At 34.3% G+C, this 27,926-nt stretch overlaps 1 protein-coding gene across 7 annotated transcripts in view; it reads left to right on the top strand.

Annotated features, from left to right (window-relative positions):
* Window positions 1–27,926, top strand: part of MGAT4C (MGAT4 family member C) — a 368,163-nt gene that overhangs the window by 202,313 nt on the left and 137,924 nt on the right. The window contains exon 1 of one of the 7 annotated variants that reach the window (XM_050324304.1): window positions 19,706–19,857. The exons of the other annotated variants lie outside the window; for them this stretch is intronic. The gene's annotated coding sequence lies outside the window, so the exon portion shown is untranslated. Of the gene's footprint in view, window positions 1–19,705; window positions 19,858–27,926 lie in introns of those variants that run through there. 7 annotated transcript variants of the gene reach the window in all.

Here is a 27,926-nt window from a genome sequence, read left to right as displayed (position 1 = left end):
GAAGGGACTTCTGGAGGCCACCTGGTCCCACCCTATTGCTCAAGGAGAGCCACATAAGCTATTTGCCCAGGACCACGTCCAGATGGTTTTTAAAGATCTCCAAGGATGGAGAGGCCACAACTGAGAGCCTGTGCCAATCTTCAGTTACTCTCACAGTAAAAAAAGTGGATTTTTTTTTCCCATCAGATTCAGTCTGATTCCATCCATATTTAGATGGAGTCTCCTGTGTTTCAGTTTGTGCCCATTGCCTCTTGTTCTCATTTAATTATGAGTTTAACTAGATATTTTAGCTATAGATGCTATGAGTGTTACCTGGGAAATTTTAAGCCAGTTCAAATCTTTAGATTTGTGCCTGACAACTTACTGTTCAGAAATAATTAAAAAATGAGTAGTAAATTGCTTGGAACATCATGAAATAATGGAACGTATCCAGTATGATATCTACCAAAAAAAACATCTTTAAGTCAGTTCTTCATTTAACCTGTAGATGTCAATAGTGTAATGAATAAAAGACAAAACTTTGTTCATTTGGTTTCCTATTAAGAAAGCAAAGTACTGATGTAAAGAGAGGCAATAAAGATACAGATATAACTATGTAGAGAGAAAGTACCTATAAAAGTATGTAAAAATACATGTTTTGGTCTATGCTGCTATGTCTCATAACATGTCCAGTTGTAAATGCAGAATCTTTCCATAATAACCAGGGTGAAGAGGTTTTCCACCACAGTGATTCTCTATAACTCCTTCTGTGAATAGTTCAGTTAAAAGAGATTATGTAACAGCAGTGAGAGGACTTTTAGAAGTGTTGAATCATTGAGTGAACACAAATCTCTGATTCTGAGAAAATTTGTTATTTATAAGGCTAATCTTTTGTGTACCAGACAAAACAATTGGTGTGGTTTGTCTTTTTTATTCTTGAAGGCAATACTTTCATACTTGGCCAAGAACCAAAAATTCTTAATTTCTAGTTAACTGGTGGCATAACTTATGTCATAAAATATCACCTTCAGACTGAAATTTTCTGTTTCTCCCTTCTCTTTATTACAAGAAACTGGATATTCTTTTGGTAAAATATGATCTTAATTTTCAGACTCCTAGTGTGAAGTAGTTGTCAACTTCTTATCATCAGTATTTAAGTCAATGATGGTATATCATCATGATAAAGTTAACAATATTTTCCACACAAGACAGAAAAAAATGCCATTTCCATACTGGATGCCATGTAAATATGAGAAGTTTTTACAAATCATTTAACATTTGCTAGAGATAGAGTCTCACCAGAAAGAAAGAAAAAATAAAAAGGTGTCCAAACATAGTTTGTTCAGTAAATTGAAATTCAAGATTGAAAAATGGAAAGTTTGATTTTACTCTGTGTCAAAGGGCACCTTTTAGAATTTTCCTTTCTTTTTAAAAAAGGCAAATTTTATGAAATATTTATCCTAGAAACAGATTTTTTGCCTACTCTACTTCTTGTTCCCCTTAATCTTCTGATCTAATTACTGCTTAAGAAGGCTGGGTTGAAAATGCAATATTATACATTTGAGACACTTCATCCTAATATATTACACTCAGGAAAGGTTGAAATACATTTTCAACAACAACCACTTAATTAAGTGTGCAAACAACTACTTCATATGACCTTTCAGACAAAATATGTTCTGTGATTGCTACAGTCATCCAATAAGAACAAAAACAAAAAATCAAATTCCTCACATATTTTTCTAAAAATCCTGTTCATGTTGCTTTTTCAGATAAGTCAGTCTCAGATACCTCCAGCTTGTAACTGAATGGAGAAGGAAGTACTGTAAAAAACCCACTTCTATTATAATAAAAGATCTTATATATGAAGCCTGAAATATGAATCAACACATTTTATACTATATTTATATACAAGTTAAAAATCAACCTGTAGTTCTAACTTTTAGTGTATAAAGTCATCAAGATATTCTGAAAACCCCAAAGGAGCTTAAATCCAAGGATTACATGTCTAAAGTGGTTCATGGATATTCCAGGATAAAATAGTAAATACTCTGACACAATAATTTTTGGAAGTCCAAATAAGGTAGTACCCTCCCCAGCCAGAAAGAGGAAGTGGAGTCATTTGGGGAGTTTGCAGATGAGTTTACTCACCTGTTTATGCTAAGCAGATTTTGTTGCACAGTTTAATTTATGATTCAGTACATGAAGTAGTCAAGAACATGTCAAAAGTATCCATGAGGAAACACATATTATGCCTTACTCAGCAAAAAAACCAGTCTTTCCTTCAAAGAGAGGTACATCATCATGTAAAGTGTTATTGAAGAGTGTAAAATTAAGAAAATATGAGGAGAGAAATAAAAACACTTATCTGTAAAATTAGAGAAATTTCAAACAAGTCAAAAAATTAATATAAGTTCTCTTGAGTCTGCCGGAAAAACTAGGCATTTGCACGAAATCTCTCTATTTAACTTGATGTATATGAGACATGTCTTAAAAAGTCATATTTAGATGACAAATTCCATTTGTTTGTTTTCAGTAAATTGAATAAAAAACTTTACAGATTATGATTAGGCATTTTATTTATATATATTTAAATTTATATATATTAATATTATACATATTTATAATATATAATATATATTATATATACAAATAACATAAAATGTATATCTTATACATATTTTTACATAAATGTTTGGGGATTTGGGGTGTTGTTTATTTTATTGTTTGGTTTTTTTTCTTCAGTTGATGATGATAATGACATTTCCACAATTTCCACAGTAAATTAAATCCCATAGACCAAAATGAGACTTCGAACTAAAAAGCTCTGAACAACTGTTCACAGATTGAAAGTTGTGCTTTTGACTGATTAATAAGTTGAATTTAATATCTACAAGAGACTTAGAAAATAAGTTTCAGGTAAATCGCTGAAGTTTTTACTCATACTTGAACTGAGTTAGTGCTCTATAAGGCAAAGAAGGAATCACAAATGCTGATTTATGTAATTGTGAAGGGGAAATAACAATGAAATCAGGTGTTGTGCTTCATCAGAGCTGTGAACTAATTTCGAATATCTTAAGTTAAGCCTGTGGAGAGGAATATATAGAAAGAAAATAATGTTTGTATGTTTAGGAATTAAGTAAATAGTGCGAGACTAAATATGTCTACTTAAAATTCATGGAAAAGTCATCTGATATTGTACCAATTTTTATAGTTATGTAACCTGGACTTTGTTGTTTTGCAGACTTCCATTGACCCTAGTGTTTTAAATCTAGTGTATTAAATCCAATATTAAAATATGCCATAGCAAAATACACAGGAAAAAAAAAGTTTGTCCTTTCTGCTTTGATTGACCTAAAAATAGAACTGTGTCCATTGTGTAATCACAATATACTGTTAACTGGAACAGCAACAGGTTTACTGTATATTTTAAAAATAATTACAGGGTGAAGGCTTTTCCCTTTTCCTAGGCAGCAAAAGTCTTTGAATCCCTATTGTCAAAGTTCATTTTGATGTGTAAGAATACAGGAGAGCAGAAACACAAGTAAAAAGAAGAAAGTAGTGACAAAAATCAACAATCATTCTGCAAGACCAGAAAAAAAGCTGGATGAGAATTTGTTTTACAAGTCTTTAGAAATATTTTTCTTTCTTACCATCTGACTGTTCCCATAACTGTAAGACAGTTGCATATTCTTGGCAATGTTTGTATGTAAAAGCCTTAAAACCTGGAACTTTAAAAATACTTTAGTGCTAGGAATAATATAGTATCTCAGTTGAGCTTTTTTGGTATGATCTTTGAAATAGGTATGATTATGCTGAAGTTATAAGAGCTATGGTACATTATTTATTTTTATGGTTACATGCACAGTTAAAAACTAATATATGTCCCCAGATTCTTTAATTTTCCATTATCCCATTCTTTGTCATCCTTTTTAATTAAACAGTATTCATTAATTCATTTTTATTTTAAGGAAGAAAAAATAATTATTATATACAAAATATTCTAAGTATCTGTGAATGAATTCACCTTACACTGTAATTTTTGCAAAAGTAATGAGCCAGAGAGAACAGAGCAGAACAAGTTTCTATCCTTGTAAAGCCTCCCAACCTCAGAAACTAAATGCCACTAACAGTGATAGGAGAAACCTTCAAGAAAAAAATTTACCACTTGAATATAATGAACAAATTTAGAATGTTTTGCTTACAACTTAGAAACTCTCATTTCTTGTCTTTTTTTCATTATACCCTGGTCTTGTTTCAAACCCATTCTAAATAATCACATCTCAAAAAAGTCTTTGATTGCTCTGTCATTCTCAATCTAACCTTGCAACCTGCTGTAGCATTGCATGCTTTCCCAGGAGACTTTAAAGCACTCCCTGTGTCAGAGTCTGAACCCCTCGTACACGTGCCCAAGTAATCCCATCCTTACAGGTATACATACACATGGTTTGTATTCTCAAGCTTTGGCATTTTTTCTGGTCTATCCATATATTCCTGTAGCTATCTGATTTCCTAATGATATAAAATTTCTAACTCATATTGATCCTACCTCCTACTGCCCTTCATTACATCCTTGGAGATCAGTGTGCTCCTCTTACAATACATTAGTCATTCATTACTAACGCCATAAAAGCCCTGAAGTCCTAAAAGAGAACAGTCTTTCTTTTTACCTTTCTGTTCTCTCACTATTAATAGATAACTCCCAGCTGCTATTTCATTTTTCTTCTGTCATGAAAGCTGTAACTACATGATTAAAATGGTGTGCAGCTCTAAAACTACTATCAATTACACTAATTAAGGTCAAACAGAATGGAACAGCACTCTTTGTGGAAAACAATGTAGGTAATGTAAACCTCTATTAATTTAAGGGCACATATGTACATCTGACAGTTTCTACAGATCTTATTATTAATTATTTCTGTGTAGTATCTTATATTCACATCTCTAAGATGTATTTTGCTCTTTTGCTTCTGAGAACAAAAAACTAAAATGGAGATTTTCTTTTTTAAATGGGTAGGTAGAAATGCCCTCTTTTTATTAGAAAAATTATTTTCTTAGGTTTTGTTTGTGCTTAATGAAAGCTCATTATGAATTTCCAACATTTGCCCTCCCTAGAGCTACACAGAGGCTAACAAGTCAAGGAGGACTTGACATAACTGTAAGAAATATGTTCTAGCTAGGTCTAAAATCTAGTTTTACGGTGGAAAATGAATGTTTCCTCTCAGCAGCTATCCCTCAGTACCGTCTATCTGAAAGACAACTATATGAAATTACATTTAGTGGAAAAGAGTATATATATACTAAGAGATTTTTTTCAAGGAAATTAATGTTCTGATTCCTGTTTTCAATCATGCAAATTATTTTCATTCAGAGAAAGAAGCAGCTGAAATTTGTCTCAAGGAATTAAAAAATAAAACAAATCACCAAACAATCCAACCTTTAATATTTCAAATGTCTTATTCGAAAAATTATGACATTTTCATCTCTTTACTGAGAGATGCCATCTAATCAAACATCTCTCCTCATGTGCAGTCATCTCTGAGTAAACAGTCATTCTGCTTAACCCGTAGGGAACTGCAAGGAAGATATTTTTCATTTTAAATGATATGCAGAACTGGAACATGTTTCCTGTGTTGATGCCAGCACTGTTCAGTCCTGACCATCACAGTGTATTGCTGTTTTCTTGCATGTCTGGGATTAGGGTTCTTGAAGGCAGCCGAAGAAAATTATTCATCATGGAAAGTCAATATGTACAGAAAATATAGTCCTTGAACATGTATAATCTTGATGAACATTTCTTTAAATATGAACCATGGCTAGTTCCAAGTACAAAACAATATTTCACAACAGAAAATAAGAAAATAGCAGGTAGGAATCCCTTCTTTTTAAGCTTTTGAAGCATAATCATTGCCGCCTCTTTATGAGTTTCTCTGACTAATGCTTCAAGGTGTTGAATAATGCAAACAGAAAGTGAATGAGGGTGAGGGGTTTAAAAGAGCTGCTTGAGAGAATAAAGGATCATAGGTGGCAACAATGACTCACTGTAACCCATTGCAGATAAAATGCTCTGTTGTTAAATTATTCAGATGAGAAGGGTGTTGTAATTAAATGTAGTTACTACTCCTCCCTGATTACTTCCCAAAGAACTTTTCTTAATGAACAGGATCATTTCATTAAAATATTTTTAGTGATCAAAAATTTAAAAATGTCTCATTTATCTTTTAAATTTCTTCTAAATGACCTCAAATTAACCTATAATGACATTTCACTCATAAGAGATGTTTTGGTACACAGTTAAAGCTTCAAACTAAATTCTGACACAGTCTTATTTAATCTACAAAGACACAACTGAATTTAAACAACTAAGACCTGCACTAGTTTAAATCTGCTGGGGATTCAGCCTCACCTAACTCGAAGAAAATAATGGACATTTTGTTATCGATTATGTGTTCCGTATCACCTTGAGGCAAAACTAAATAAAAAGGTTGGGAATTTTTACACGAGTTCTGCAGATTTAAGAGTGGGTCTTAATTTGATAGAGCTTCTTTCTAACTTTTTTTTTCCCCAAGTGACCTGTTCTACTCTGCACTGGTATGGCTTCAGTTCAAGTCCTGTGTGCAGTTTTGGGCATCACAATAAAAAAAAGATATAAAGCTATTAGAGAGCATCTAAAGGAGAGCTATAAAGATGGTGAAGGGTCTAGAGGGAAAGCCATACAAGGAGAGGCTGTGGTCACTTGGTTTGTTCAGCCTGGAGGAGACTGCAAGGAGACCACATTGCAGTCTACAACTTCCTTACAAGGGGGAGTGGAGGGGCACCCTCTCTTCTCTGCAGTGACCAGTGATAGGATCGAAAGGAATGGCCTGAAGTTATGTCAGGGAGATTTAGATTGGATATTAGAAAAAGGTTCTTCACCCTCAGGGTGGTTGGGCACTGGAACAGGCTCCCCTGGTAGCACCAAGCCTGACAGAGTTCAAGAAGTGCTTGGACAATGCTCTCAAGGCACATGGTGGGATTCTTGGGGCTGCTCTGTGCAGGGCCAGGAGTTGGACTTTGATGATCGTAGTGGGGTCCTTCCAGCTCAGGATATTCTATGATTATATGATTCTCATGTAGAATTGTCTGTTCCTGAGGTTGGATTAGATGACCCATTGTGGTCCCTTCCAAGTGCACCCATTCTGTAATCCTGTGATTCTATAATTCTTTTTTCATCAGGAATCATCCAGGTAATGTAGTCTTAAAAGCAATTTTAATGAAAATATATGATTTAAAAAATGTGAATTTCAATCACAGCTTAAATTTCTTCATACCAGCAATGGCATTTTCTATAAATTTCATGAGGTTAACTTACAAACAAAGATTACATGGCAAAAAAATAATGATTGACAAAGAGATCGTAAGTATAGAAGTTGACCAAAGGTCTGAAATGGCATTGTAGAGGTCTGAAATATGAAGTAAATAAACATTTTGACCAGCTCATAAAACACACTCAGGATTTACCTGCAGATTTCAGTGTATCCACAAAAGCCATTTATTTCAAGTGTTAAATTTAGTTCATGTTAATAATTCTAAGTCAAATGAATACATAAAAAGTAAAAAAAATGAAAACCAAATCATCCATCTTGTCAATAAGCATACTGCCAAGTAATGTGAAGATTGTTTTTTGGTTTATTTCTTTTTTTTTTTTTTAATAAGACACATCATTTATATCAACTTTGAAAGCTCATAAAAGTCAGATAGTTTTGGCTGGTTTATGCTAGGGTTGTTAGGAGTTTTTTTTCCTCCAGGGGGCTTCTGTTGGACTGTACATATCTAACAGTTGCACACAAACAAACTGGGGAAACTATAATGACAAGTCTCATTGGTATGCACAGTGATAATATAAAGTCTGTTTAAAGGCTTCAGTTGGACTTAGGCGATTCACAGACTTTGTTCTTACCTTTTGCCACAGGGATGAATTACAGCCACACTGCAAATTTGATTGTGCACAGAGAGCATGTGGGAGGAAAGCTGTGTAGCTAGAGGCTCAAAGTGCACCTTACTGAGACAAAACAGAAGCAAAATGGCAAAAATACAAATAAAATATAAAATTATTAAAAACTGAAAAATATATGGGATGGGAAGGGGACACTAGGGACACAGAGGTGGAACAAACTACATACTAATGCATTAGATAGCAATTAATTGTTTAAAATAGTATATTTTTTAACAGGTTACTGTTTCAGACCTTTCACAGAAACCAAGAAATGATGCCAAGGGAATTGTAATAAGAATTCTCTCATTTAAATAAAATGATAAGCTGATTTGAGAAAACTGTTAATTTCTTTGAAGGAGGTAAAGCAGAGTACAGAAATTCAGGACACAGAAAGCAAAAATAGATATGAAGATTACTTTTTAAGTCACAGAAAGATAGCAAAGGTCATACAGATTATTAATTTCAGAAAAGATAAAATAGGATTTAAACTTTATTAATTTCCTCCAAAGCAGATGAAGTAGAATATATGAGTCATTAACTTCAAGGAAACTCAGAATAGATAATATTTATATAATTTTGTGACTTAAAGTATAGCAGAAAATAATAATAAAAAAAAGGCTAATTATTAACTGAATCCAAGGGAAGTTTATATCATAAGAATATACTTTAGAAACCATTTGGGAATTTATTTAGAGTAAAGCAAGGTTAATGCAGAAAACGTGAGCCTATGTTTGTTTTAGAAATGTAGGGGGAAAAGCCTAGTAAATATGGAACAGGTGAGCACGTACCCATGAAGTCAGCACAGTCAAACAGTGGTCTGTTTCCTCATTATTTCAAGCATGCCCTCAATTGGTTTGCTTCGACAGGGAGAAAGCATGTTTCACTGTGGCATAGCTATCATGTCCTCAAAAACAAGAAAATTCACTGACCCAGCAATACATATAGGGGACTGTACAAAACTTTTGTGTCTAAGAAAGATATGCTTCACACAATATGTTGGGTTGGTGTGGTCAGGCTTTGGTAGTTGAGGGGAGATACAGGTAGCTTCTGTGAGAAGCTGCTAGAAGCTTCCATCATGTGTGGCAGCTAAATGCCAGTCAGCTCCAGGATGGACCTGCCGCTGCTCAAGGATGAGCCCATCAGCAGTGGTAGTAACACCTCTGTGATAACATATTTACAAAGGAAAAAAAAATTATTGTGCAGATGTCACTGTGGCCAGAGAACAGCAGAGTGAAATTACATGAAAGGAACAGCCCTGCAGGCACCAAGGTCAGTGGAGAAGGAGCGGCACAAAAATTAAATCTATTAAAATCTTAGCCTTGTTATTGAAAAATAAACATATTATGGAGAAGCTCCACCTCAGAAAGCACATGTACTCTCACAGTCCTGTTGATGAAAATAGCTATATTCTTTTGGTTTTCCTCCCTTGGTGTATCTTAGGTAATATTGAGACAATAAAACCTTTTATTGCTTACCATTCTTCCTGTGTTTCATCTACAAGTTCAAGATCTATATGCAATTTATGCTCACGTTCCCTAGAATTACAATAACTGGGATTATTTTAGCTCACAGTTCAGTTTTTAAGTATACATCAAAAGGAAAAAGAAGTAAAACATACATTCTTTGTAAAGCTGATTTTTTTAATTGCTGTGTAGTTAGTTGGTGTGTAGGATAGAAGCACATAAAATAAGAGAACCAGACAGTATAAAAAGTGTGTTGAAGTTTAGCTCCTTCTTTCTGTCTGCCAGCACACCAAATGAAATGGCCCATTGTACTGAGTTGACTAATAATATTACACTTTCAATAAATTTAAAAAATAATGCTGAAGATGTACTTTCCTAGTGCAAGATTTTACCGAGACTATAGTTCACAGTCCCATTGTTTTTAAGTTCTGGCTTCCCTGGACTATTTTTCCAATAGTCTATTTTTCCAGTGTTCCTTATTTTTAGAACATTAGTCAAAACCTTACATCCCTAGAAATAAATTAAGGTTCACTTTGTTGAGGTTCATCATCACATAATTAACATTCATAATTTCATTCTGTGTTTGGAATGGAACACGAGTAGAATATATGTATGGACGTAAATACTGTGAAGGGAACAGGATCTCTGCTCACAGTGTAAGGATGGACTTAGGGAGATAAATGCTTATTTTAGGAAGTAACAGAAGCAAGTAATCCTGGGTAACATTGAAAAGGTGCTATTTCACCTCAGCAAACAGGATTCAAATCAACTGCCAAAATATCCAGTGTTACGTGAGACAGTTATTGTCATGGTCTAACCCCAACTGGCAAACAAGCCCCACAGAGTCACCCACTCACTCCCCCACAGGTGGGATGGAGGAAAGAATTGGAAGCGTAAAAGTGAGAAAATTTGTGGGTTGAGATAAAGTCACATACACAAGCAAAACAAAACAAGGAATTCACTCATTGCTTCCCATTGGTTGGCAGGTGTTCAGCCACCTCCAGGAGAGAAGGGCTCTATCACGCATAATGGTGACTTGGGAAGACAAATGCCATCGCTCTGAAACTTCTTCCCTCTTCCTCCTTCCACCAGCATTATATGATGCCATGTGGCGTGCAACATCCCTCTGGTCAGCTGGGGGTAGCTGTCCTGGCTGTGTCCCCTGACAACTCCTTGTGTACCCTCTTATTGGTGGAGTGGAGTGAGAAGCAGAAAAGTTCTTGGTGCTGTGAGCATTACAAAAACATCTCTATATTATCAACACTGTTTTCAGTACAAATTCAAAACACAGCCCCATACTAATTACTGTGAAGAAAATTAACTTTACCCCAGCCCAAACCAGTAGAGTGGCCTATGGTATTGGAAATATCTGCACTGGGATGGTAGGTAACTTGTAAGATGAGGATTACGTTAAGGGAGATTTAGGTTGGATGCTAGGAAAAGGTTTTTCACCCACACAGTGTTTAGGCACTGGAACAGGGTCCCCAAGGAAGTGGTCACAGCACCAAGTCTGCCAGAGTTCAAGGAGAGTTTGGACAACATTCTCAGGCACATGGTGTATTCTTGTGGTTGTCCTGTGCAGAGCCAGGAGTTGGACTTGATGATCCTTGTGTGTTCCTTCCAATTTAGGATATTCTCTAATTCTATGGTTCTGGGATCAGTGGAGATATCAACCCTCTGTGCCTGATTCAGATGGTTCTCAAATAGCAACAATCAAATATAGGTTCTTATATTTAAACAGCTGAAGTTTTCCCAGTGCTCTGAATAATCACTAAAGGAATTATTCAATTGTTTGAACATAAGGGTGTTCTGCTATTTGTGATGTTGGAGTAATCTGCCTGGCCTGCAGACCTTGGATGAGGAGGGTGCAGGTCTCATGTAACTCCAGTGTTCACCTGTCACATCTCAGAAAGAGGACTTCAGCTACACTGACATGTTGATTCAGATAACTCTGGCCATCTCAAATAACATTAAACAACTCTCACATTTAGACAACTGTATTTGGTAATAGGTACCTAGTTTAAAGCAAACTGAGCTTATTTCTAGGCTCCAATGATTGCATTGATTAGTTCTGTCTTGATTATAAAGTGAGATAAGATACCTAACTCATACATAGATACCTGAATTTGTGTGTGTTAATCTAAAACTGAATCCCATACATAGCAGGGTATTACCATTTTACATCACATAGACAGATTCAAACCAAGACAGATTTAATCTAGCAGGCTAATTGAAAATTCTCCCCAAAATTCATCTGACTATCTTGTGCAGAATGGTTTGACCAGCTTTAATTACTGCAATTATTCTAAAACCTAAGATGCTATCATTTTAATAGACTACTTAATAAAGTAGTGGTGAGTGTTGTATCTTTGTAGGCTTTGCAATCTACATGAAAGTGTATCTGTGCTGTACTGAATATTAATTCCAAAAACATTAACCCTTTAAGACAACAAACAAATCGCATGTCAGTATTATAACACTCAAAACATGATTTGTGCTGGCAGATAATTATGATTTTGTCATGAAGTCATAGAATCATAGAATGTTTGGGATTGGAAGAGATTTCAAAGATCATCTAGCCGTGGGCAGGGATATTTTTTAATAGACCAGACTGATAAAAGTATCCAAGCTGACTCTGAATACTTTCAGGGACTGCGCATCCACAGTGTCTCATGTTTCAGTGTCTCACCACACTTATAGTAAAGAATTTCTTTTTTATATTCAATCTAAATCTACCATCTTTTAGTTTAAAATTATTTTTCCTTTCACTACAACTGTACCCTCAATTAGTTTTATTGAACAATATTGAATACTTGTATTAATAATATTTTTTGTTATTTTCTTTTACTATCATCAGAGACTCTACTTTTAAATATGCTTACATGAGTTTTACAACATACTATATGCATTATGCATCATATATATAACTTTGAATACTAATATAAAAATAATTGCAATTCACAGTTGTCTTTTAAACCATCTCTCCAGCCACTACAAGAAACCTCTGACAGCAAGCTGCCTTTCCCACTCGTGTTTCTCAAAACAATGTCAGAATGAAGATAGTGTCTTCAAGATTGAGTCACTTAATATGTTATCCTCAAGGTCTTTGTCTTGTATCTGTTATTCGCTTAGCAAACATTACTGAAGATGAGTACCTGGCTTAGTATCTTTCAAAAAAATATTTTTCCTTTGTTTTCTGTGTACATATTTTAATAACGCAGTGACTGTATTAGATATTCCTATGCATTGGTTTGGAAGCAACCTTTTTGTGTATAAATAAAAAATATGTAGCTATTTGTCAGTTCAAATTTAACTTTAGATTTAGCACATCAGAAAGGTCGTTTGGTCAGTCAGTACAGAACTGTACCTCAATCAGTAACCTCTGCCTTTTTAGAGTGACATGGTTTTGTATACTGTCATGCTAGCTACAGAAACAAGCTCTTCGTTTTCATACTGGCTCAATATCTCCTAATAAAACACCAAACATTGACATTTACTCTGAATAATTTCCTCTTTGATGAACTTTCAACTGAACAGCTAAAAATGTCATCATGTTAGGATGACACTCAGGAATAATTTTAATCCCTGTGTGAATGAGGAAGGATTGTACAGCTTGTGCACTGGTCACTACTATGACATGTGATGCATTTAGCATCCGCCATACATTTGCATGTGGCATGCTTAACATTGGAAAACTTCAAGAGTTGGATGCCTGAATCATATTCTGTAGTGATCATGAGGGCTATTCTCAAAGACCAGTGTTTCAGACTTGGACCTACAAAAATTGCCTTTGCTTACTGATTTAAATATTAATGGAGCTTCCTTCACTGCAGTAGTGTCTGAAAATGCCACTCCAGGATGTTCAACTATTTCACAGGCCAAGATGTAGAAATGAACGTTTATTATTCAAACTACTGTTTTCATTCTTTTATCCCTGTTATCTTTACTTTGGGTAAACGATATAATGCAGCAATCAGAACTTCCAGCAGTGTTTTTGATCTTTCTGTTTGGGCTTACACACATAGATAGGGTTATTAAAATAGAAATTAGAAAAAAAAAGCTCTGAAGTTTGTACGTTATAGTTTATGTTATGTTCTGATTCCTGTGAGTGAAGTCATGAGTTTTTTCTGTTATATTTTTACTTACCAAATAACATTTCAGGTTTTAAACTTTAAACACCTTATCTATGCATCAATAATGAAGTAATTTATAGTCAAAACATAACTGATTAATAAATACAAGATTTCCAAAACAATTACAGAAATTAGGTGCTAAAGGAATGGTTTGCAAAGGTATCAAAAGACTATCTGGGACCCCTGCTATGCAGAAAATTTTTGTGACTATGTTCTTATAAGTTTTGTCTTGGAAATTTTTCCCCTGACATCCAGTAATTCTGAGATCCAAAAGTTCTTCAGAGTTTATGTATGAATACCATTTAGTTCTGGAGTCAGATTTGTAAAATGTGTCTCTGAAGATTCCAGTTATGGAAAAATTGTAGCCATTTAAAAAACTGTGCCATTTTGACAGAGTTGATGCATCTCAAGGGAGATGCTTGTGACCATCTTGTGACCAGCTGAAGAATCACCGTGATGTGATCATCAGAGCAGTAGAAAATATTTCCACATTTCTTAATCCATCCAGGTGATGTCTGTGTCATGCTCAAATGAAGGTCAGTCAGCTGACAGTGTTTCTGATTTGCATCAGCAGTTCAAACAGGCTCTGTTTTGAACAAACATGGTATTGCTCTTAAGTGAACATATAGGACAGGGACTCCTCTTGCTCTATGTGCCACTACTGATGTCCAGTGAGTACATCTTCATAGTTCTACCCTTTCCTGTGAGAATGTTTTGGTGCATCCACAGCTAGCCCAGCAATATCTGAACCTAGGCAGTAAAAAAGCTGAGTTTTAGATATATGCAACTTAGAGCTTAAGTCACTTTTGAAAAAGTGATTTAGCCTTCTAACTCTGTAGACATTTTTATATTAAACCTAAAATTTTTCTGACAATTCTTTTATTTAGTGTAAAAATGTAATTTTTCATATGGTTGTTTTGTTTTGTTTTGTGGTGTTTGTTTGTTTGGTTTTGTTGTTGTTTGGGGTGTTGTTGTTTTTTGGTTTGGTTTTGTTTTTTTTTAATTGAGAATGTTGCAAATTCTTGGCCCAGGTACCTTTATTGCATTATTCTAATCCATACAAAATTGCCTATTTTTTAAAAAAACTTTATTAAAATGACCTTCACATAGTAGACCAGAAACAACAGTCAACTTATTCTGACAGAGAACGTCACCCCTGCTATATACATGCAGAGAAAAGTTGAAATCCTTTTCTCCTAACACCCTTTTCACAGTTTAGTTAATGGAATGAAAATGTAACTTCATGACATAAATGTACTTTGACATTCTCTGACGAAAGACCAGCACTGCTGTTATGGCAATGCTCTGACAAGTGGTGTGCTGTTACAGTTGGCTATATGAAACAGTCTCTGTGGGATTGTAATTTGCAGTGATTCATCTGCTCTAACTGACTGAGTTCAGGTTCATGTCATGCATTGGACAGCTTACCTTATCTTCACAGAAGTCTAAACTACCTCAAATTACCTTTATCCTTCCATCATATCATCTTTTCTCTTTAGATCCTTTTAATATACTTCTCTTCTGCTGCACACCTGAACCTAGTCAATGCAACCTAGGTTAAAAACCATGCTGTTGGAATTTCACATCCCAAAGTTCTGCTTTTTTCATTATATGAAATTCTGAGAGAGTAGGTATGTGCCTCTAAGCCATGAATCATTGCCTTGCTGCCTTGTTAATAAGTTACTGCCTATTAGCTGATCCATGATAAACATTCATACAGGCACTCCTGTCCCACACTATTTAAAAGCAGTTTTACTTTTTCATTAAGAATTAAGTCACATCAATCAATTTTGCATTTACTACAGTCTATAAGCTCCCATCCACTGATTTATAATGATATGTGCAAAGGGGTTTGGTCCATGATAAATTTTAGGTAACTCAGAATTCCTTACTACTTCCTCTCTGAGGGAGTGGTGACTCCACTGCAGAGGTGCCACCAAAGACTGCACATAGACAGGTAGATAGGTCAAATAATTTTCTTTGAAATGACCATCCCATGGACAAACTACTTCCATGTGAAATTATAAATTTTTTTAGTAAAGCTTCATTTTAATTTACTGAGTTTCATTGACAAAGCAAATGCTTTCACATACATTCTCACTAATCATTTCAGCTGTGAGTGATAACCTGGAAGAGAGCTAGAACCTATTTGTGTTTCTTTGTATTTTATTAATTTCAGAGGTCACAAATAGTTATTCATTGTATGTGGTTGATTTGTACATATAAACACTTCAGCATTTTTTACCTCAGAAATAAGGCTATCTATTAAATTTTAGTAGTATAAATGAGCATTCTTGATGAGTTTAGGTATTAAGGAAAAAGAAAATATATCATCATATATAGAAGAAATCTATTAAGCTAAGTTTATCATTAGACATATAAACACTTCCTTTTTCCTCAGTAGAATCTTTAGTACTCTATAACTTGAATCTGTCAAAGGCTCTGCTGGGTTTGACAGTGTAGAAATTGAAGCACGAAAAACATATGGGTCTGAATGGAGATTCTTTCAAACCTCTAAAAATAATGTTTCTGCTGTTAAACGTTCCTCTTATAATCTGCTCAACACCTCGCAAATTTTACCTCACATTGTGATTAATTAGTGCTTAACTATTGGGATTCTTTGGAGATTTTTTTTTTTAAGTTCCTCAGGAGGTAGAAAAACATATTTACTATTAAAAAAAAATTAAAAAAAAAAAGTAAAAACCGTGTTATGATTTTCAAATTCAATATTGCAAAAAGTAGTGACCACACAAACAGAGCTGCCATCTTGTGGATAAAAATCTCCTAAGACCAGGTAGCTCATGTAGCCTGAATTAAGGAGGAAAAAAAATGTTTGTAATGGTTATCAGGTCTAGCTAACTTGACATTCATCTCACAAGCAGGATTATGAGAGCTATAATTTTGAGCTTACATGTTCAGTCTCTAAAACCTCTTATCACCTGAGTTCTAATTTCCCCCAAAATCTCTAAGCCTAACCCTTCCAATATCAATAATGTATAGGTTAAGCAATGCTGAAGAACTGCTTGTGTTTCTCAATTAATGTTTGGTGTAGAACTATGTTTTGTAATATAAATAATTGGTTTAACCATTAGATTGATGTGACAGAAGTAATTGTCAAGCAATTAAATGCAATAATGATTTCAGCTCATGGGAAATACATACTAATAAACCTAAGTTTCCCTTTGATGGAGGACTAAAATATCCACTCTAGTAAGATTCTTCAGCATTATTCCTACACTGATTAATATTACGTTATAGAAAGAAATACAGCGAGTTATTGAAAATCATTGGTCATTTCTTTTTCATTCTCTTGTTCTTTCCATGTTTCTTTTTCCATGTGATTTGGATTTGAAACTATGATGCCAAAAAATATCACTGGCAACAGCATCTCTATTATCTGTGCCAGGCATGAGAGTTAACAAGCTTTTCCCTTCATATATGCAACTCAAGGCACTATGATAGGAGTATAAGAATTGTGTTCCTGGATTTCAAACACAGTCATGCACACTCTTCTTTGAGCTCTTGTAACCTATTCAAGACGTTTTGTTTTCTTCAAGTAGTTTTTCATTTAAAGAGATGGCCTTACAGATATTTTTTTTAAATTCTTTTGCTATTTCTGCATATTTAAAAGATTTAAATGTATGATTTAAATCCTATAATTTTTGTCACTATTTCTATTTCAAACTGGTTATAACCCATGTGTGACAGCAGGGGGAAGTGTGAAAAATGATGTGTAACTTGATTAAGATCTTGGAACTGTTCTGTTATCTACAGCTGTTACTTTTGCTCTAGCATATATCTCCAAATTCATACGTGTTTTTAAAAGTACTGATGATAGATATTTTTGAAGCAAGAACAAATTTATATTTTACCAATACATTCCTAAGTAGTTCAATTTCAAAACATCAATTTATCATATATTACTGCAGAAAAAAAAAAGACATTTTATAAAGAAAATGTCAGATTTTACAGACCATTTACTAAGAAATATTCTCCACTAATATTCCAAATTAGCACTTTGTACTACACTTTCTAAGTAAATTTTCTACTAATATAAGTTACTCTTTAGTTCATAAAGCATAGGCTTTGTATTATCACTGTAGGAGAACATACTTTATAAACACTGAAGAGTTTGTAAAAGTATGGCACTCTACCATTAAAGATGGTTGAACAGGTTATCTGTGAGTGATATGCTCCATTAAGGTATAAAGGGTAGTCTACACAAGAATATAAAATGTATAGAACTTTATTCATCAAGGTAAGATTAACTAGATATGGGAAATCAGGGTCTTTTTCAGACTGAATCATCCAGTATAATCAAATTTTGTCAACAATGTGTGGTCTAGACTATTTATATAATTAAATATTCAGGAGAACATAACTTTTACATATAGAATCATAGAATCAGATGTGTTGGAAAGGACCTCTGAGATCATCAAGTCCAACCCTTGATCCACTACCACCACAGTTACTAGACTATGGCACTAAGTGCCATATTTTATCTCATCAATAATTCTTTTCCTTAAAACTCATATCTTCTTAGCAATTACTATGTCTTACCTTGATCATTAATCACCAAAAGCAAAGCTGGCGTTTCCATTGTCCAAATTAATGTTTTCTGATCTGTAATTCAGTTTTGTCACTTTGCATAGCAATGAATCTTTTTTTAATATACATTTCCATCTGAACTCCCATGTTTTCTGAGCAGAAATAAATGAACAGAGGCTTTCATTTTGGCCTAAAGTATATTTTGACTAATAGGTTAGCCTCCAGATCCCCACACAGAACTGCTGTTTATTAAGTCCACAGAATTTAATCTCCTGAGTCTCTAAAACTTTGTGAAAGAACCACAAAGAAATAACAGAGCTGTTTATCAAGTTTATTTTAGAAATCTTATCTTTCATGTCGTATAGATTAAGCTAAACTCTATTTGATTGTATTTCATTTTTCTTGTTTTTTTGTTTTAGTGTTGTAAGTTCTTTGGTTTTGCAGGTTTATTTTTTCCAAGAGAACAAACTAAGTAACAATTAAAAAAAAAAAAAAATTTTCTGGTCATGAGGAATAGCAGACCATAAATAAACTCATCTCGTATGTAATTTACTGTAAATAAATATTAAATTATTTTCCTATTAATCAAAATAATTATATTATATTCAAAATTATATTATAATCAAAAGATAAATACAATATGTCGATAGATTATTCATTAATCTACACAATAATAGATTTATTTTACCTAAGTTAGAATCAAAATATTCATTAGTGGGAAAACAATTCTTTGAATACTGATTTGGACTCACTGAAAAGTTCACATGATTTATGATATCACCTGTAACATAGCAAAATACTTAGTGCCACTTTATTTAGGACATCATACATTTGACAGTTCTTCATGCCTTATTACTACAGAATATCTGGGCTGCTACTTAACATTCAAAGATTACTGTGCATGTACATTTGTGCATGTTTTTACTTTTGCTGTTAGTTTTAAATACTTAAAAAGATACAATAATCAACCTGACACTGCAATAGTGCAATATTCTTGAATTTACACCCCTTTTCCAGTGTGTGTCTTTATTAATCTCATGGCTTAAGAGAAGGCAATGCAAAATCATTTAAAAAGTGAGTTCTCCAGGTGCTGCATGCATTAACCTTTCCTTTAATACCTCTTCTGTACAATATTTTGATGATTACTGTCATATAGTAAACAGATTATGAAAATGCAGTTACCTGAGGGTCTTGTTTAATAATTTAGGCAAATTAGTTTGTAGAATTCATTTAATTGCTACATTCAATAGCTGTCACAACAAGCACCTGGTCTCCAAAGCAGGAGCTTCTGTACAATCTCATTTTCTGCAAGGAAAAAAAAAAAAAAAAAAAAAAAAAAAAGGAAAAAAAAAAAAAAAAAAAAGGAAAGAAAAAAATGAAAGGGGGAAAAAAAAGGAGACAAAAAGAAAGAGGAAAAAAAAATTAGATAGACCCCACCTGTGTCTGTGTATGTGTGTATCTAATGATCAGAGAGACACCTTTCAGTCGGCGGCCGGCAGTTTAGGGTTAAGGGCCGGTCCAGGTGAGGGAAGCCAATGAGCGCCCGCCCGGGGCTGTGCCTGACATCATCCCGCCGGGGAGCGCCCAGCCCGGCCGGGGCAGCGCCCGCCGCCGCCCAGCCCCGCCGTGATGGATGTTTACAGCTCCTCCGTGAAAGCCAATTATCTCCCTTTTGTGTGAGGCCCAGGGATCGCTCAGGCTGCCTGTTCGCACACGGCACTGCTGGATCAAGCTGAAGCAATTGTTTTCCCTGTGTCTGGTAAGAGTCTGGTCTGGTTCGCCTTCTCAGAATAAAGGTGATGCGCCTAACCTGGGAGGGGAATTGCTTTCATAGTTCAGAGGCTTATACGCCTATAATATGTAAAAAGCAGCTTTTTACTGGCAAAAAGGAGATCCTTTAGAAAGGGAATGGTTTTAGAAGAAAAACAAGTCTGTGTCTGGCAAACTCTACTTTACAATATGGAAATAAATAGCCTGCATGTTTATGGTGCTCTTCAGGTGAACTAAAGAGTTATTAGGCTGACAAGACCATTTCACAGAACCGTCATTTAATACCTGTATTTTCCTTTCTTTTCCTTTAGCATCTGTGTTTTTTCTTTGAAATCTAGCTTTTGTTGATGAACAAAGAAATGGGGAGATTTAAGAAGAGGGAATTTAATATTGTAACAACTTTAAAAAATGTTCTGGAATACTTTTGCAGATATAAATCAACACTGGGAAAAATAATACCAAGATGTTAAAGTTCACAGTTCTGAAATTAGTTATAGTTACTTTGTTTTGCTAATTTCTGTCGATTAAAATGCTATGAAGCTGAGTAAAAGATTCAAAGTGTTTAATATAAAATATACTGGTAGCAAAACACTCAGCAGAGTTTTTTGTTTGGTTTTATGTTTTTCCCACTTACATTCTGTAGCTTGTCCTTAAAAATGTCTCATTCTAGAGAGGAAGGTATGTGCGTATAGACATAGAGGCTGAAGAACAAGTGATTATATCTCTTGCATTGTTAGCAGCTTTGTGGTTTGCACAGAGAGAAAAGGGAGAGGAAAAGGATTCTGTCTGTGTAACTTCCTAATTTTGTAACAGAATAAGTACATTTTAAAGCTTCTGAGCCAATGTAGATTTAAGAGATTAGAAGTGACACTGACATTGACAAATCAGATGCAATAAAGAATTTAATTGACTGAAGGAGTTCAGGGGCTGCTGTACGAAGAAATCCAATAACCAGTTTAACTAGTCAAGTAGTGTACCTAATAGGAAGTAATAAATAGCAAGTTCCAGTTAATTTAAAAGCTTGATGACATTTACTTTATAGTGATTAGAATTCACTAGGCCACTTAAGAACTCTCTGTATTTATTTCAGTAATCCATGATTATACAATCCATGATTATACAATACAAAGTTTTGAATAATGACATATGTAGTGTTTCAAGTGCTTGTAAAATTGAGATATATTGTCATTCAATCTAGCTATGACTAGCTCTGCTCTAATCACTGTCAGAAAAATAATAGTTATTTTCATCTCAAACACCACTTAAGACAGTAGGGCTTCTCAGCTGTATTACACTTCTGTTCTCTTTACTAGTTCAGTCCTGTCTGTGCAGCTCTTGTTATTTACCATTGTTAATTCAGCTCTGGATATTAATGTGCCAAATCATTTCAAGCTTCTCTTTAAATGACATATCTATAATATGGATGGGGTTAGAAGAACATGTTTTTGTTAGGGTGAAGTATTTATTATACTTTGTTGCCTTTTTGCTAGCAAATTCCAGTTCAAAGGTGAGATGACCATGACCTATAAAGTAGAGGAGTATTTAACATTTTACTTGATTTACATTTTACTTCATTTACATGAACCTTACCCTTCTTGCTTAATCATTATTGAACTTAAGTTTATTTTATGCTAACCTTGAAGCTATGCCTCTAACACTCTTTAATTAAAAACAGAAAGTGTTTTCACCTCTCCCTACACACTGCATAGGTCCAACTCATTTATCTGCTTTCTTCCTAAGCTTCATGTCAGATTTCACACTGTTTCTGTTCCTACTCAGTTTAGCCAAAATTAAAAAATAAATAAATTACTATTGTTTCTTCTAAAATACAAGATGATGCATATAACATAGATGTAACGCTCATTTATTACATGCTCACAATGTTCTCATCTGAAGAATTCAAAGAGTGTGTTTAATAAATGTGTCCCTTTATGTACCAATGCATGTTGCTTTATTAGATAGTAATCATGGACCTAAGCAAGCCAAAGAAACTTAATGATATGATAATCCAAACAGATAGCAATCAGTTTCTTATAGGAAACAAAACCTTCTACTTTACCTTCTTCTTTTCCTTTCAAAAGGAAAAGAAATGATTTCTGGGAGACTATTTTACAGGAAAGATATGTGGTGGTTTTTTTCTTATTTTCAATCAGAAATTAAGTTTAACAGAAAAAAAATAAAGAAAAACATATCTTTCTGGATAAAATAGTGTTGTGATCTATGTTTTTTTCTTTAAAATAATAAAGATAACAATGACAATGCTAGCACAAGGACTGCAAAGCAGATTGACGATTGGTCTGGAAAAGAGTCCCTCTTGTCCTGTACTTGATCATACTTCATAAAGTCCAAAATGACCCACTGTATTAAAGGTAAAATTAGCATGAGGTTGCTTGATTGTATGGATAAGTCATTTTGTTTGTCTGATTTTCTATGAATGAGTCAACTTGTACATTTTCACAATAACATCAGGTAATAACCCTTACAATGAAGATTTGAGTCATTCCCCCTACACAAAGTGCTCACTTCTCTTGTCAGATAATTTTGAGCAAAGTGACAAAAGGAATTTTTCTTTTTTTTACAGAAATTCAATGCATTTAGTATTTCTTAAAGAAAAAAGTAGTGACAGCTAGGCAGAAATATGATAATAACATCAATTGCTGGAAAAGTATCTATATCACCAGTAGTAAAAACATTAAAAATAATTCTTCTTCCTCTATAATTGGCAAAGGAATATTATCCTTAGAAAATACAAATTAAAGTAGTGTTGTAATAGAACATTTTCTTTTGTATCCAGTTTCAATAAGTACAGGAGATTGAGGAATTCTTTCATTATGGAAGCTTTGGCCCATGTTTTTGTTTTATCTAAGATAGATTACTTTGGGGGCTCTCGGATCTTCCAAATTACAGGCTGTTCCAAAAACAGCCTTAAAACCTTGTCGTACAACTATCTTCATTGTTCATCACTGAGGTCCTTTACATGTTAGGGAGCCAGATGAGACTCGAGAGTCTGTTTTGTTCCCTTAGCTTTTCTCTCCTTATATTCCATTACCCAAACTGAAAAAAAAAAAATTATCCTTTTCACCAAGTAGTGATGAGGAGATTTTTTCTGCATTTTTTTTTTTCTTTTCAATTTCTCTCTTACTAAAGCCAGAGGCAACAAAGCTTACAGAGAGTATTTCTGTTGTGGGAAAAGTGAGATGCAGATGTCCATTTGTCCCTCAAACTCATGGTTTTCCTTTGGAAAGAAATCCAGATGTACAGATGTGGAGAACACACCTTGGATGTTCTCCAATAGGACACCTGTCTGAATGATGAAAGGAACAGTAATGCATTCAACAGACAGTACAGACAATGACAACTTTTGTTGTTTTCTGTTTCATTTTGAATCTTAAATTAAGTCTGCTGAATGTCCTGGTACCCTATAAATATTGTACTAAAAGACAATCATGGTCAAGGATTAACAACTCAGATTTTAAGGTAGTTTTGCAACTTCATTCTAGATCTTTTCCCTACATATAGCATGATGCTTTTTGGTGTACATAATTGTGTATTTCTACACAGGAGTGTGACACTGGGAATGGGTAGAGTCAATCCTACATGGTTTAGTGAGGGTGATATCAGTTTTGGCTAACTTTAACCAGGAGGGTTTCTCTTATAATCTGTGGAGAGAAAGATGTATCGGTGAAAAAGAATTCATCTCATCATTAAGATATTTATTTTGGATAGATGAGCTGAATTGCTCTCTGGAGGGGGAAAATTCACTCCATATAGACAACCTACTTGAATACTTTCAATTATGTGTTGAACTTCCTGGCTTTTAAATATTGTCTAATTAAGATCTTTTATATTTCTCAGTATCAGTGAATCCCACAAGTAACATAAATAATAAATGAACAAACAAATAATTATGCTCATTATTTGTTGTATATTGGAGTCAGTTACTGATTTTTGCAATAGATGGACTCTGGACTTCATCTCTGCAGTGGCAGAGGTGTCGACCAGAGCACTTGGTGCAAGACTTCGAGGTTCCATAGATATTTGCTGGCAGTCTGCTCCACTGGTATTTGCAGGAAATGTAAAAGTTTGGGCAATGCTGATCCATGCCTGGCAACAGAGGGAATCATGCTCAATCTTTTACATTCATTCAAACATTGCCTCTCATGCTTAAGATTCTTCTTATTCCTCTCTGTGACCATTTGTTTACTTTGTCAGAATCATTGGAGACTCTATTGCTCGCATGTGCTGCATATATTCAAAGTATTACAGCTTAGCTAAATTTGTGTGGTTGGTTGGTTTTTTTCATCCCTAAAAGACAGATATATCAGACATGGTTTTTTTCTCCTGACTGTCTTCAAATCACTGCATTAACATTAGGGACTCCTCAGACATTCAGAGTATTGAGCATGGACAAAGAAATATCATTTCTCTAGTCTCATTCTTTGACACAGCATCAGGTGTCTAGAATCTATAACTTCAGGACAAATGTTCAGTGTCCATAATGATAAACAGGAGTTTATCCTTCTGATTATTGGACTATCCTTTTTGGATCAGCCTCTGTGCAGGAGTTCTTAAGCAATCTTCTAAACAGTGTGATAGTTTACTCTGCCTCAATATATAAAACAGTCCAGATTATGTAATTCAGTAGATCCTTTATTAGGCCAGTGATTTTGGTTGAAATATTTTGTTGCAGTTTAAAAATACAGGTATGTAAAAGAGTAAGACTATATCAAGCGAACTTGCATCATACCACGTAAATCCAGACATGGAGCTGGGAATTATTGTTTACATCATATTGATATTTTGCTTATTAACTATCAGAATCAATCTGTTCATAATCTCTGGATTTTAGGATCTCAAATTTTTTAGAATGTTAACTGATTGATAAGTGAAGGGTTAAAAAGGTTAAACAAAAGGGGAAGTGTACTTTCAACAGAGAGAAATCAGAAAATAATGTAAAAAAGTTTCTCACTCCTATCTCTGGCTTGTAAATTTAACAATTAAACAACATATTGTGGTCAAAAGTTCGAAGAGCAAGAAGACTTTCTGTTTCCTGAATGAAGCATAATCTAAATAATCTATTACAATCTATCATTGTGGAATAATATTACATTATCACTTGCAAATGAGAACTATGGCTTTCATAGTTGCCAAGCTGTACTTATCCACAACTGATGGTTCCCATTAATTTTTAACAATCGTCCTGTCACCAGACCGGTGAGCTGTAGAAAATCCTGTGGAGATGTCACATTCCTTGATGATTGCAGTTAATGCTGCTGCCCCTCTGAATCAGCATGAAATGTAGACACTTTTATGACTGAATCTGCAATTTGGGATTTGATCATGCTATTTATAGTATTGCTAATGGTCTGTAGCACTGACAAGGGGTGTGTTGAAGTCATTCTCTAAGTTACCCTTGTTTTGAGTTGTAAAGGCAGAACAGACATCTAGATCCTACATTTCAGTAACTGGACAGAAAATAACAGCTCAAGGAGGTCATGACTTTCACTGCTGAAAGGTTTTTATAGGCTTGTGGGGTTTTTTGTTTTTGTTTTTGTGGATTTTTGGTTTTGTTTGTTTGTTTGTGGTTTTTTGTTTTGTTTTGTTTTTTAATGGCTGTGGATTTTTTTTTTACCAATATTCTTTCTAAGAAAAAGGATCAAATTATTTTGATCTAGCTTCTAGAAAGCCAGTTGCAGTCATGTGGTAAAATGAAAGTAAACTTAATGACATCTTAAGAAGGTAAAGTTGAACTACAAAATTAGTTGTACATATATCAGCAAAATGAAATTTTCAATTTTTATGAAAATACTTCAGAAACACTTTCTCACTTCTGAAAAAGAATGGTTTACTTCCATTTTGTTTCCAAACACAATTCTTAAAATGTGTACTATCTGGTCTGTTTTAATTTTGAACCTAAAAGAAATGTCACATACTATGAAAACCAATATCTGGGAAGAATTCTTCTCAAGTTAATAACATTAGAATACTTAGGAGATTGCCTGATTTTTATCCCTCTTTGAAAGTGTATCTGAATCTTATCATGCCCAGTAGCTCCAAAATTATCAAGAACTGTATTTAGTACTAAAGTTCTCATTATTACTGCTGTAGCCAATGTGTAAAGAACAGTAGGAATTATAGCATCTTTCTTCATTATTTCATCTTAAAATTCTCATAGAACCATGGGGAGGGAAAAAACAACAGCAACAGCTAAGTATATTAATGATCCCTGGAAACAGTGCTTGATTTCCTATGGGTTTGTGTCCCTTAATTAATTAACTACTTTAGTGATTTATATAAGATTTCTTTTTATCTCTCCATATGCTTGTAAAAATTAAGCTATCCTTCTCCCTGCAGGACTAGCAAGTACTGGCTTGTGCCAACTCATTGGAATGAAACACTATCACTAGCGTACCAGGAGAGCTGTGTTTTCTCACTTCCTCTCAGCTTCCTCCAACACAGAGCACAGGAAGTAAGACATGGGTATATTCTGAACTGCATTAATTGGCACTAGAGAATTGTCCTCCAGATGTCTAAATTTGGTCTAAATCCGCTACTACATTCAAAAGTTGTTCTGTGGGGAAGAAGATTAAGCCTGTTTTTTCAAGAAAACAGGGGGGATTGTGTTTAAAGGTATGGAAACTAGAACTGTACCACTAAAGCTTTGAGAACTTTAATTCACTGAGAAAATCCCTGGAAAATGGATGTGTCCTCTTCCATAGGAGTGCTGGAAAGCAGCTGAAAATTTGCAGGTTTTAGAAGAGCAGTATAGAATGAACCACAGAAGTGTTACATTTCATAGACACTGTGTTATGAGGACACAATCTGTAAAATATATCCAGAAACATGCTAAGCATTTCATCTGTACTCTAGTATATTTTTTTGAGTTTTTACAATTAGTCTTTCTTCTGCACTAATTTAGCTTGCATGACTGGGATTTAGTAAGATATGGAAGTAAGTTCCCTATCAAATCCTTTTTTATGGGTTCTTGGAAGTACTAGTAATTTGTTGAAATCTTTCCAGAACAAGTAAAACTTCTGAAGTCTTTAGTTATCTAAAAAGCTTAATTTCTTTGTTTGGTGCAGCCAAAAATTTCTAGAAGGTAAATGTTTCATTCCCAGTTGGGTAGTTGTTTCTCCCTGGTATCTAACAGAGACCTTTAGGTTGCTTCCTAATTAGAAGTACAGAAGAGAATAAGCAGACTAAATCCTCATAGGGCTTGTTAACTTCCTTCCTCTGACAGACAGAGAGGAGGTATCTCTTTCTTGCACACCTGCAGTGAATTCCCTCCTGGGCCTTACAGTGTTCCACATTGGCACAGTATGCTCTGAACACCAGGAGAGCTACACTAAAAGAAATAGTTACACTGACTTTGCTAAGAGTTTCAGAAATTCAGAAGTCACAGAGGAGTGTGACAGACAATTATAATATCATTTATATGAACAACTATACTTAATCATATAGGTAATAGGAGATAATTGACTAGGTTCCACCTGCTTCAAGCCTCCAGATACATTCAGAGACTAGAAACCCATGCATTTGTACTGGAGTCACTCTTCCTTTCAGGACAGCCATACTCATTTTCAGTTATTTGTTCGTATTAGAAAGCTTACTTTTAATGTGTTTTGGTTTTGTTTGTTTGTTTGTTTGTTTTCTTTTTTATTAAACATTCCATTAATTAATTGTTTGGTTTTTTTTTTCTTTTGGTCACATATAGTATACTCTATAGTACATCCCAGGGACCGTACTGCATTTGAAGTAAAAGCTTTTAAGCAACTCTGTTCCTATATTTAAACAAGTTGACAGAAATCTTGAAGTTGAATTGCACATCAAACGCTTGAGTTCTATGTGGTTTTCAGTCTGAAGAAATTGAAACCTCTATTGTATTTATGGAATCATATCACAGACACTGGCACAGGGCTCTTCTCACCCAACCAGTTGAATCCTGGACACCATGCAACTATAGTAATACATGAATAGAGGTGTGCTGGTTATGTAGGAAATCAAGTAGCATTACAGTTGTAGTACTCTGATGAATGACAAATGTGGGATTATTTTTGG

The sequence above is a fragment of the Myiozetetes cayanensis genome, unplaced genomic scaffold (assembly GCF_022539395.1).
Source record: "Myiozetetes cayanensis isolate MyiCay16 unplaced genomic scaffold, myiCay2020 scf3, whole genome shotgun sequence".
NCBI lineage: Eukaryota > Metazoa > Chordata > Aves > Passeriformes > Tyrannidae > Myiozetetes > Myiozetetes cayanensis.
Note: the sequence above shows the minus strand (reverse complement) of the source record. Positions and strands in the feature narration are given on the sequence as shown.